Here is a 12,672-nt window from a genome sequence, read left to right on the forward strand (position 1 = left end):
TTTCTACTGCCAACAAAGCAACAAGTGCTCTAGACTGTTTACAACGAGCACAAAACATAAAAACCCCATAACACACACAAAAGTAACACAAAAGAAAGGGAGAAACTAGGAAGAGCCAACACTACAGCAGAAATAAAATGCTATGCTGAAAGTTTGTTGTTGTTTTTTTTTGAGGGGGGAGTGTTATGGTGATGGAGCAGCAGTGGTAAATAGGGAGACAAATGAATCGCTAGGGGCAGGGATTTCTATACCATAGATTCCACGCAGTGCTGGCTGGTGCTCATTGGGACTGGTAGGGCAGAAGACAGAAAGCCCACAGTAGGTAGAGACAGAACTCACTAAACCTTGTTTTGCCTCCTATACTCTCTCTGCTGAGTTCTCCAACAAGCAACATGGAGACTAAGAAAGAGGAAATTGACAGTCAATGACACTCCCTGAGCTGGATATGAGAAAAAAGGCAGGCAAGTTGGGGATGGCTGAAGGCAGACTGAAGTTGGTGGGATAGTGCCCCATTTACCCTACAGCCTCTGTTGGTGCCACAACCAAAATTACCTCTTGCTGTATCCCCACAAGCCAAACCTCAGGTGAGAAACATAATGAGGCATGAGGACCTCTTTAGATGACCTCATGAGGTATCTGTATGTCATTGTCTCAAAGGTTTATGGGAATTGTGAAATACATGCACGGTCAGTTCAGCATCTTAAGGCATTTACCTATTCCTATTATAATGCCTTGTCTGCATAAACTTGCTATCCTGACCTGATGGAAAGTTTAATTTGTCCTTGCCCCCACCACACCCCTCTGGTAACTCTATGTTCCTGTCATAGAAGGATCAGGGTGCAAATCCCACACCCATTTTCCTGGGTATAAATCTCACTGGATTCAGTAGGATTTCCTTCTCAGTGGATGTCTATAGGAGTGGGTTGTTAATTGTCTGTAAGAATAATCCATCTCAGTCTAAACTTTCCTGCAACTGTAGGACCAAAAGGGGCGATGCTTGCAGGCCAATCCTTAGGAAGCCCAATTCAACACTGGACTGAGCTGTGACCAGTGCACTGCAAGCGTTAGGATATGAAGAGCACTTGGCAGCTAGCTTGTGTTCATCAGTGAACTGAATGCCCCATGAATTCAGGTTCCTTAGGAGTTTAAGAAGTGCATCTCCAATTGTGAAATTTGAATGGCAGGCTTTAGAGAATGTCAGCTTTCTAAGTTTCCTGCCGTTCGTGTTAATCCTAATAAATGAAAAGCCAAGCAAGCCAATTAGTCTTGAAGCATTTTCAGTCTATTCCTGGAAAAGAGCCGACAAAATAGTTGCTAGGTTTCTATGACAATTTAGCAATGCTTAGATTCAGGTTCATCTTGAAATGAGTGCTAGGAAAGTCACATGACCTTAATCATGTTTGATTCTATATTTGGCTGTTCGCCAGGTTGGAAGTCTTCCATTTCATGACATTTCCAGAATTCCATTCTTAGTAAAACAGCAACAAAAACCTTCTTGACCAAACTGGGCATCTATGCAGATGTGTGTAAAATTATCCCAATGTTCCCCACCTTTTTTTGGGAGGGGGAGCCGTTTCCTTAAAGGATGCCCATTTATTATTTTCCTCCCTTTAACTCACCCTTAAAGGCATTCTCTCCAGATAGAGTTTAAAATAAACATCTGAAAATGCTTGCTACTATGCTGGAAAGGGCATTATACCTGGGGAGTAATTTCACATTACTCACAGGAACTATTATTAGAGTTGTATATACCCTGCAGTCATGCTCTTCCTACAACTTCTGATGGCAGCAATTAACTTTACTCTTCTCTTAACTTGTTCATAAACAGAGGACACTCCCTTCTGTAACTGTTTTATAATGTTTATGGGCTAGATTACTAGTTCCACAGGGCAGGGCAGGGTTAGTAAACCATATTTTTAAAAATAGACTAACCCTAACCACATTTACTGGCAAACAAGTGCCCCAGTGCAGATCATAGGATGGTTTGATTTCAAAAGATTTAGGCATCCAAAGGTCTATGCCTCTCCTCGCTAAATTCTATACAGTATGCATAAACTCCAGGTTTAATCACATTTACTCAAGAGCAACCCCCCCCATCAAACTTAATGGGATTTCAGAATAAACCCGGTGAACATGATTGCACTTCTAACCCCTTGTTAAGTGTGCCTACAGGTAGGGCCGGCCTTCCAGGCGGCCTTCTCGGTAGTGGCTCCAACCCTGTGGATGTCAAGGAGATGAGTAACTACCGGTATATAACTTTTAGAAGCTATCTGAAGGCAGCCCTGTATAGGTTTAATGTTTTATTATGTTTTTTATATGTGCTGGAAGCTGCCCAGAGTGGGCTGGAGCAATCCAGTCAGATGGGTGGGGTACAAATAATAAATTATTATTATTATTCCATGAAGTGAAATGGGAATTGGCGCCTCCTGCCCCAACCACTACCACTGGCGGAGTGCCCTGGCTCTCGCCGAACTTAGCAGCAGCCAGGTGGCACCTCAAGGCATCGCCGCTCAGCTTCTCTGTGTGCCAGAGAGCCTCCGCCCAGTGCTGGATTAAACCCTGTAGAGATTCCTAGGCATTCGAAATCTTGGGGGTCCCCCCCCACCTCCTTGCAAATTATCTCCTAATACTTGGTTGCAATTTTCTTTCAAGACCAAATCAATATTATTTTGATCCATTGCCTCACAGAGTGGGGCAGCACTGCATACAGTCATATGGCATAAACGTGTTATATGGGATATAGCTCTTAATGATAAATTAACATGTGCCGTTAAGGTAAGACGGGGAATGTGCAGGAGAAATGATTTCGAGGAGATATGGAAGGTGTTTGCAGAACTTAACACTGTTATAACAGGAAAGGGGTCAAACCATCGCATCTGGTGCTGAAATTTTGGGAGGTTGGCTAGTTACAATGGAATGGTCTCAGTCAGGGCCGGATATAGGTTCAATGAAGCCCTAAGCTACTGAAGGTAATGGGGCCCTTTATATGTCCAGCTGTCCTTTATTAACAAATTGTCGCTGTTTTTTGTGTTGAATATATGATAAATTATGGACCTAATAGGTATCTAAAGCCATTTGCACATAACAAAATATGTATTTTATTGTTGACCTTATCTTATATTTTGTAAATGTACAGCCAGGTTTTTTTTTCCCTTTAAATTTTTTGGTGGCCTCCAAGAGAGTGGGGCCCTAAGCTATAGCTTGTTTAGCTTATATGTAAATCTGGCACTGGTCTCAGTGGTGGGGTGCACATTTTTATTCCTATTTATTTATGATTATTACTTGGTCAAAATAAAATAATAAAAGGGGGGGAAAGAACTTCCTGGAATATGTGTGTGTGTATGTGTGTGTGTGTGTATATATATATATATATATATATATATATATATATATATGTGTGTGTGTGTGTGTGTGTGTGTGTGTGTGCTATAAATTTTGTTTCCTTTTTAACTCCCTTTTCACAACCAAGAGGTGTATAATATCAACGTGATAAAATAAAATAAGGAAGGAAGGTGCATAGCTGTCAACTTTTCCCTTTTCTTGCGAGGAATCCTATTCGGAATAAGGGAATTTCCATTAAAAAAAGGAAAACGTTGACAGCTATGGGGAGGTGCCACGGGGCTCTTTGTTGCTCAGTAAACGGAGAGGTCGGGTCCCCGTCCCCCCACTCTGTGGAGCTCTTGACATGGGCGTAGCCTGCTTTTTTGTTGGGGGGGGCGACAGAAACTCAGATTTATATTGATTTGTATTGATTTGCAGTGGGGGGGGGGGCTTGGCAACCCAGACCCAGCCAGTCAAGCAGACCCAGCCCAGCAGCGCTCAACCCCGAGGGGAGCGCGCCTCCTGCCCCCCCCCCCCACCGGGCGTTCAATCTTGCCGCTCTCGGGCTCGCCCGCCTCAGCCCGAGAAGGAGGAGGCCAGCCGCGCCCACGTGACCGCGCCGAGAACGGAGCGAGGGGCGGAGAAGGCAAGATGGCTGCCGCCGCTACTTGCGAGGAGTGGTGAAGGAGGAGGAGAAGCTCCAGACCCTCGCCGGGCTCTGAGGCGGCCCTGACGCTGCCACGGCGACCCCCCTTCGCCCTCTTCCTCCATCCAGGGTCTCCCGTTCTTGCTGGTAAGGGGCGTTTGATGGGCGAGGGGTCTCTGGGGGAGGGTGGTCGTGTGAACCTGTCAAAACAAAGGGAAGTGGAGCCGGCACCGCCCAGCATCCTCTTCCTCCCCCAAATCCCACCACCTCGCAGTCAGGCGGAGGAGCCATGGTGGAAGGCACGGAATAGCGGTGGTGGGGCTGGTTGTCGCTGCCCAGTTACTTTTGGAGGAGGACAGGTTGCTGCTTTAGCCTCTTCAGTATGTATTTCTTCCGCCCTCCCCCCCCTTCCTCGATGACGTCCCCGAACGTGTGAATGTTTGGGACGCGTGTCTGGGTGGGTTCTTCTCTTCAGTCCCCGCTTGTTTGCGGTGTCAGTCAAAACCCCGCGAGTTGGCGTTGTCTTGGGGGTGAGAAATTGTAGGAAAAGGGGGTCGCTGTGTTAGGCTGAAATCCTGCACTCGTTTACCTGTGCTCAGTGGGGTTTATTTCTTTACCTTTTCGCCCTTTTATTTCTTAGTAGATGTGCGTGTGGGTTGTGCTGTGTCACAGAAAACACACCCGTCTTTTGTGTGCCTGAAAGTCTAACCAGTGTAAATCTCCCCCTTTAGCCTTTAAGGAGCCACTGTTTTTTGTTTTTTCCTAGTGGGAACGAGTAATTGGTTTTCGCCTAAGGAAACAAAACAGACAAGTAATCCCATCTAAAATGGGATATCTTGTAAACCTGTGTAAAAGCAACAGTCTCAGATTTAACTGTGTGTGTGTCCTTGCATGCATACTCATAAGCAATACCTATTGACTTAAATGAGCCTTACTTCCAGGTAAGTTTATTTCTTTGCTGCTTTATTGTAGCCTTGTCAGCCTTGCAGATTTTGGTGCAATACTTGAAGGACATCTTGAAGCTTATTGTCAAAGGAGATGCTGTCTAAGGATGGTTGATGGCTGAATTTTGTTAGCATTGTTATCTTAACATTTTTTAAAAATCAGAGAATAGAATTCATACTATTGGCTGTGTGCTAGGTGCTGTGCAGACACAGTGTCTAGTTGATTTGTGAATGCAAGAATGAAAGTGAATGGAGAAATGGCTGGAAGCCTTCCAGGTTTTATATGTGCCCTAAGAACAGAATGGCTTTTTTTTAAGACCATGAAAAGTGGAATTTCAAAACAGCACATGGTAAGTATGAGCAATAATGGTTGCCAGCTCCAGTTAAGTATGTGGTGTCTGAATGGTATTACATTATTCGTGTGAGTGGGTGGAAGGATATATTGTGATCAAAAATATTATCACTGATTGTGAATATAGTAATTCCCTTATTTTTAACTTTTATTTTCATTCAGTTAGCTATTTATTTCATCTTCTTGCAACAGGAGAATATTTACTGAATTACAGTTGTAGAGGAATTAATGTGTTGAGGGGTGGGTAATCCAAGAAAAGGGAAGCAACAGTGTTCTATAAGAATTTGTGAAAACAAATGATTAAGAATGAAAAGAGTAACATTAATTATTTTGAAAGTGGTGAACCTGCTTATTATTTCTATATTTGACTGGGGAATCATTGTATAGGGTTTTCTGAGATGAATACATCCAGTGTTTAAAAATCTAAATGTTCCTGAGGTTATTAATAATTATGCGGTGTTTTTGACTGTCTGATGTTGGCGTCTTCATATTCACTTATTTATACAGTGGTACCTTGGGTTACATATGCTTCAGGTTACAGACTCCACTAACCCAGAAATAGTACCTCAGGTTAAGAACTTGCTTCAGGATGAGAACAGAAATCGCGTGGCGGGGGCGTGGCAGCAGCAGGAAGCCCCATTAGCTAAAGTGGTGGTGGTGCTTCAGGTTAAGAACAGTTTCAGGTTAAGAATGGACCTCCGGAACGAATTAAGTACGTAACCAGAGGTATCAATGTACATATCTGAAGAATTTTTATACTTCTCTGACCAAAAAAGATCCCCAGAGTAGCTGTTCCCTAATGAGATGTGCCTGGTGCTAAAATTAATATTTTTTTGGCTTTAGGCGAAGACTTTTCTCTCCTCTTAGGCATTTGACACTTAACCTGCTGGGTGTTTAAATTGGTCTGGCTTCTGCTAGTTATGAGATGTTGCTTTTAGAATTGTGTTGACAAAGTGGTTGGTTGTTGTTGCGTCTGTTTTAAATTCTTATATATTGGGTTTTTTATATCAGGTGGCTATAAAATAGTATAAACAATAAATAATAATTAGAGATCAAAAGGGAGACAGTCCTTGTCCTCAGACTTACAGTCCAAAACAGGGGAGGGCTGGAGGGGAGGAGGAAAAAGTCAACCTTGGCCCCAGGTATTAGTTACAAACTCATAGAACGAACAGCTCGGATTGGAACTATTTTAGAGAGATGACGAGCCAAAGGTTTCTGCGCTCTGAGTTGGGCTAATAGTGGCCCTGCTTTCACTCCCTGTCCTATAGTCCGATGAAATAGCTTTTGCCAGGTAACAATTCATGGAGGGAAGAATATAACTGACTGCATTACAAATGATTGTGTTGTACCTGTATAGTGTTCTTACTAATGGCACCTGTTGTGTGTCTGTGCTAGGTCTGTTTGTAGCCTTGCAGATCAGTGAGTGATTGTGTACATCATGGGTAGGCAAACTAAGGGCCGGGGGCTGGATCCGGCCCAATCACCTTCTAAATCTGGCCCAAGAATCAGTGTGTATTTACATGAGTAGATTGTGCCCTTTTATTTAAAATGCATCTCTGGGTTACTTGTAGGGCTTGCCTGGTGTTTTTACATGAGTAGAGTGTGTGCTTTTATTTAAAATGCATCTCTGGGTTATTTGTGGTATTTATTTTAAATATTTCTAAACCACCCAATAACAGTTTCTCTGGGCCAGTGGTGTCACTTAGTTAGTAGACAGTCAAGTAGTGTAAAGAAGAAGAAGAGTTTGGATTTGATATCCTGCTTTATCACTACCCGAAGGAGTCTCAAAGCGGCTAACATTCTCCTTTCCCTTCCTCCCCCACAACAAACACTCTGAGAGGTGAGTGGGGCTGAGAGACTTCAAAGAAGTGTGACTAGCCCAAGGTCACCCAGCAGCTACATGTGGAGGAGCGGGGACACGAACCCGGTTCACCAGATTACGAGTCTACTGCTCTTAACCACTACACCACACTGTAGAAATGAATTTCGTGGAAGATGGAAATGGGCATGCCACATGCTGGCCCATCCCACCTCCTTGTGTAGATCAGAGTTTGAACATGGAGAGAAAAGGCTTAACCTCTCTCCCCACTCTTGCATATAGGGCCTGAATGTGGAAATACTCAAGTTATGGTAAGTGTGTGGCCTCTCCTGTGTTTCCTACAGTGTTTGACTAACTGCCCAGGTCATCTAAGGCAGTTTTAATATGTTCGTATTGGGTAGTCTGAATATACTACTGCTGGGTGAAGCTGCCATCGTGGTCTTGATATTGATATATCACCCAAGCCTAGTACTATATATCCTAATGAATAAAGAAATTAACACCTTAGAAATGTGTTTCATAGAGTGCATTTCCTCTTTTTGAGCTAGGTATAAGTGTTGCTAACACAGGAGAAGAATTGGAATGGGGGGGGGGACGACAAATGAGTGTTCCAGCCATTACAGGTTTGGGATTTCTGTTGAGGGAGGCACTGATTTAAGCTTTGGGTGTGAAAACTGTATCTGCTGCTGCTGCAAACCATCCTAGATAGGACAAAATCAGATGGTGCTTTGACTTATGGTAAGACTTTGTCATCAAGCAATGATAGGAAAATTATGAGCTTTCTCCTAGTCAGAAGCAGAAATCCTAACAATAGCACTTCCTTTTGAACTATGACACACACACACACACACACACACACTGACCAATCATCCGCAAATCCAAATGAAGAGCATGTACAACACCTCTTTGTGAACCCTGGTAAAACGTCCTTAGCATTCCTGAAGCTTCTGGGGTGGTGTGATGGCACTGCACTAATGGTTTGAAAATTGGAGATAAGTATCCATTCTGCATATTGCAGAGAGATGACTGCAGAATCTGCAGTTGGATCTGATAGATTGTAAATGGATCTGAACAGCAGGTATCACCCAGGCCTAACTGGTATTGTCTGCCTCTGTCCTAGACCTAGTTTTTAGTTGTGTTTCTGCAGGAATAGCTCTTGCTGTCTCATCCCTTGGCTGTGTCTGTAGTTGTTGGTATAACACTTAACCCTGTTTTCAGTCCATATATAGTTACTGATTTCTAATATTTTTGTACTTGGAAGTTTCAGTTGCACTTTCAAGAAGTTTCTCTTAGTCTTTAAGGTGCAACAATACTGATTTTTGTTTTTGCTGCAATAGATTAACATGGCTACCCATCTCAAAATGGTTAGAAATGAGTTTGTGTGGCCATGGTAGATGTTCATGTGTAGCATATGACTTGCAGTAATTGACAGATGTAAACGCAACAGGCCATAGTGCAGAAACTTCCTTTGATGTGCAGCAGTATGTAAATCTCTTAAGAGTTTTCTAGGAAGTTGCATAGTAGACTGTTTACATGACAATTTTTAGAAACTGTTAATTATGAATAAGGCAAGCAGAATATGGCAATTACTTGGAATAGCATGGTTAAGAAGTAAGTGTTACTGTTGAGAGCTATTATCTTTCAACCTTTTCCATCTGTCTTAACGGCAAGTTAGATTACTGTGAAATTCTTCTGTAAAGGGAGTGCAATATGTAACCATGCCAAAATCTGTTCCATATTCTATTATTCCAAGCTTATAACATACAGTATTAATATTTCACAGTCAGTTAATACTAAGATTCATTGTAAATTTCAAAGGAAATCTAGAATAACTGAAAGTGCAATCCTGTGTATATCTGCTTGGAAGTCAGTCCCATTCATTTTAGTGGGACTTGCTTCCAGCCAGGTAAATGGGTATAGGACTGCAGTGTGAAACTATGACTTTCAAAAGCCTCCTCCATCTGAGTTATTGGAGGTGGGGAAACCCTGGTATTTAAGTTGGCTGATAAGTTTGGAAATATCTACAGTAGTACAAAAAACATTATGAAGTGCAGTATGGTCAAATCTGTATTCATATATGCAATCTTTTTATGTGAAAATTTGTCAAAAATACCCCCCCCCCCGCAACAAGTCTATAAAAGTCTAAAATTAACTTACTTCACCATTGCATATATGTGGCTGAGGGCAACATATGTGATGACACTTCCTGGACTTATATGTAGGTTGCTTTTGTGTGGAACTGTCTGCTGACAAATGCCGGCTCCCTCGGTCTGTAAAGCAATATGAGCGCCGCAACCCTAGAGTTGTCTGCGACTGGACTTAACTGTCAGGGATCCTTTACCTTTACCTTTTTAAGGCAACATAAACATGCTGTAAATATTTTTTTTTCAAAAGCATTTTACTTTCCCCTTTTTATTTAAAGATAATTGGTACAATGCTCTTGATATTACATAGGTTTAGCCTGTCTTGCAATTTATATTGAATCTCAGCCAGTTGTGAATGTTGCCATTTCAAAACATATATGCTCTGTGTGATTCTTTCAGGAATTTGTTTTTGGCTTCACTGATGTGTTTGTGTTTTAATGGTGATTGTTTGCTTCCAGTTGCTTGGAATATTAACTTCATCACCATTGCCTTGTTACATTTTGTCTATTCTAGCAAGCCCCCACTACCATTGTACAACATTTTTTTTGCGTATAATAGTGACTGGCCGCATGCCTCAGTGTCTGCAGCTGGAGAGGAGAAAGGTGCTAAGAGTAGCTGCCAGGACTAAATTACATGGTATGGAAGTAGAGAAAGAAAGCATCCTTGAAAGTCATTAATTTGCTGCATGTTTACTCACTTGTTTGTTTCTTGTTCACATCTTCCGCATGTTGATTTGGGCTGCCCCTTTCTCCATTCTGTCACTTTATTGGCTCTATTCATTAGAACTAGCTTGGCTATCTCCTTGCTGCTGTTTGCAGAATCATTGTTTTATAACCTGTTAGGGATAGGCACAGGAGGTATGATAATGGCATATGAGGGTTTGTTACATATCTCTGGTAACTGGGCCTATTCAAGTGGCTTTGCTTATCCTTAAAAGTCGGAAAGGGTTGGAGGCTGTATTTTGATCTAATTCTTGTACAGTTGGGTTGTACCTTAAATCCAATCCATTCCAAAAGACTGTTTGACTGTTTGACGAAAGTGCGGCTTCTGATGGGCTGCAGGAAGCTCCTGCAGCCCATCGGAAGCCACGGAAGCCCCGTCGGATTTTCGGCTTCCAAAAATAGTTCGCAAACCGGAACAGTCACTTCCAGGTTTGCGGCGTTCAGGAGCCAAAACGTTCAAGAACTAAGCTGTGGCTGTTCAAAAACCAAGGTACGACTGTATTATGAAAATAATTTATATTAATAATCATGTTTTTTGGGAGAGCATCTGGGATAGCCTCACTGATGGTGGGGAGCAGAAAGTTAGATGGCATGAGGAATGAGATGAGAGTTCGTTTTCCACCTTGGTCGACCAGGTGAGCAGCAAACTGCATGGCTGATAAAGATATTATGTGCTCCACTGGTTCACTTCAGTTGTCCATTTAACCACAAGTAGCAAGTTTAACAGGCCAAAGATAATATTTTACCTTAACATGGCTAATTTACGGAGAATAGTCCAGAGACCAAATATGACTACCTGAACATGCTAACACGCAATAGGTGGGTTGTTGTTTTTCCACTCTGTATGAAGTTGGAGACCTATGGGGAGTGTTAAGAGCACACAAAGGCTCAAAGCTTTTATGACTGAAGAATCTGTTAAGGCCATCTCTAGGGCTCAGGCTTATCCCACAAAGCAGTGAGACTTCTCTGTCTTAGACAGGAAGTGCAAAGTTACAAACACCAGCTTACCTCAAATGCTGCCTCAGCAGCTGGACTTTCTGCCCTCCAGGCTTCTGTTTTCATTCACCTGTACCACCATATTGCCTTTTAGGGTCAGCAATCTAAAGATTGGGTCACCGAATGCTTTTACTCAAATGTATAAAATCAGTAAGATGTCTTGTTGCAACTTTAGCTCCTTGTTTCTCTACAGATGGTAACATGTATGGCTGATAAAACCCCACAGGGCGCACACATCGGTCTCTTACATATGCATCACATTTGATGTGCCCTTAATCGGTTTTTTTTTTTTTTGCAGGGGGGACTATCTATCCTAACAGACTGTTGAAGGCAACATTATTTCCACATTACTGTAGCATCAGTCGCTTGCGGTTTATATTGAAGTCGCAGAGTAAAGCAAGCGACATTAAAGAGAGTTCTTTGCCGACTCAGCAGCTAAGTTATCACAGGAGTTTGAAATGTGCAAAATGCATTTATAGCAAAGCAGCAATTGCGTCTTACTTTTAAGCAGTGTATATGCTGGAAGCGTAGGTAGCAAGCTTCCAGAAACCACATTCAAATCAAGGCTTGGTAGTGTAATTAGGGGAAAGTTGACCCAGGTATCCAATCTGAACAGGAGTGCAAAATTGGTGAAATTATGTGATGTTTTCTTCACTGTTTAGGATAGCTAGAAATGTTTCCAAAGCAGTAGGTAGCAGCTTTGTAAGAAGGAGCCAGTGCTTTTCAAGGGCTGTGAATCCAGTTTTTACTGACAATTTCAGATGAAATATATGATTTATCTCTCAAATTGTTGTGTAAAAATTTGTATGGTGCCTGGTTGTGCTTGGGTGTGGTAATGGTAAAGGTACCCCTGCCCGTACGGGCCAGTCGTGTCCGACTCTAGGGTTGTGCGCCCATCTCACTTAAGAGGCCGGGGGCCAGCGCTGTCCGGAGACACTTCCGGGTCACGTGGCCAGCGTGACGAAGCTGCTCTGGCGAGCCAGCACCAGCGCAGCACACGGAAACGCCGTTTACCTTCCCACTAGAAAGCGGTACCTATTTATCTACTTGCACTTAGGGGTGCTTTCGAACTGCTAGGTGGGCAGGTGCTGGGACCGAACAACGGGAGCGCACCCCGCCGCGGGGATTCGAACCGCCGACCATACGATCGGCAAGCCCTAGGCAAGCCCTAGGCGCTGAGGTTTTACCCACAGTGCCACCCGTGTCTCCTGCTTGGGTGTGGTAGGACACAGAATAGAGGGACCTGACCTAGTTGTGGAAGTTAGTTATTGCTGCTCATCTCAACTGTTATGTGCATACTGGATAACTGAGAATATATGACCTGATAGATGTCATGTAGGAAGATCCATTGTATTCTGGGGAAGGTGTGTTAATTTTTTTATAGTTGTTGTAAGTTACGTGCATGGCAGAAATTGCAGATGGAATAAATTATTTTACAAACCAAGTTACTAATCAAAAATTTACCTCAAAATAATTTGTAATATAAATTATAGTTCTTTTCAGCAAATTTTCTACTTTTATGATTATGTCTCTAATGCACTGCCAATTTTATTAGACAAATTACCTCCATAGCTCCAAACGGCCATTCTCTCCTAGGTTTCTACTTTGCTTGCAAATGTGAGGCTTGCAACCATGAATAAATAAATACAGAACAGGCTCATATAAGTTTACAGCAATTAGTAATCTTAAACAGGTAAGATGGCAGGTCAGAGATCCTGGGTTTATATT

General features: G+C 42.6%; 1 protein-coding gene across 10 annotated transcripts in view; it reads left to right on the top strand.

Moving 5' to 3' along the window:
- The first annotated feature begins 3,919 nt into the window (after positions 1 to 3,919).
- KIDINS220 (kinase D interacting substrate 220) overlaps positions 3,920 to 12,672 on the top strand; it is a 61,312-nt gene continuing 52,559 nt past the window's right edge. For 7 of the 10 annotated variants that reach the window (XM_082215385.1, XM_082215388.1, XM_082215389.1 and 4 more), the window contains exon 1: positions 3,921 to 4,114. The gene's annotated coding sequence lies outside the window, so the exon portion shown is untranslated. Of the gene's footprint in view, positions 4,115 to 4,217; positions 4,348 to 12,672 lie in introns of those variants that run through there. The other 3 variants (XM_082215386.1, XM_082215394.1, XM_082215387.1) reach the window with 2 other exon arrangements.

This window comes from Podarcis vaucheri, assembly GCF_965113315.1.
Source record: "Podarcis vaucheri genome assembly, chromosome: 3".
Taxonomy (NCBI): Eukaryota; Metazoa; Chordata; class Lepidosauria; order Squamata; family Lacertidae; genus Podarcis; species Podarcis vaucheri.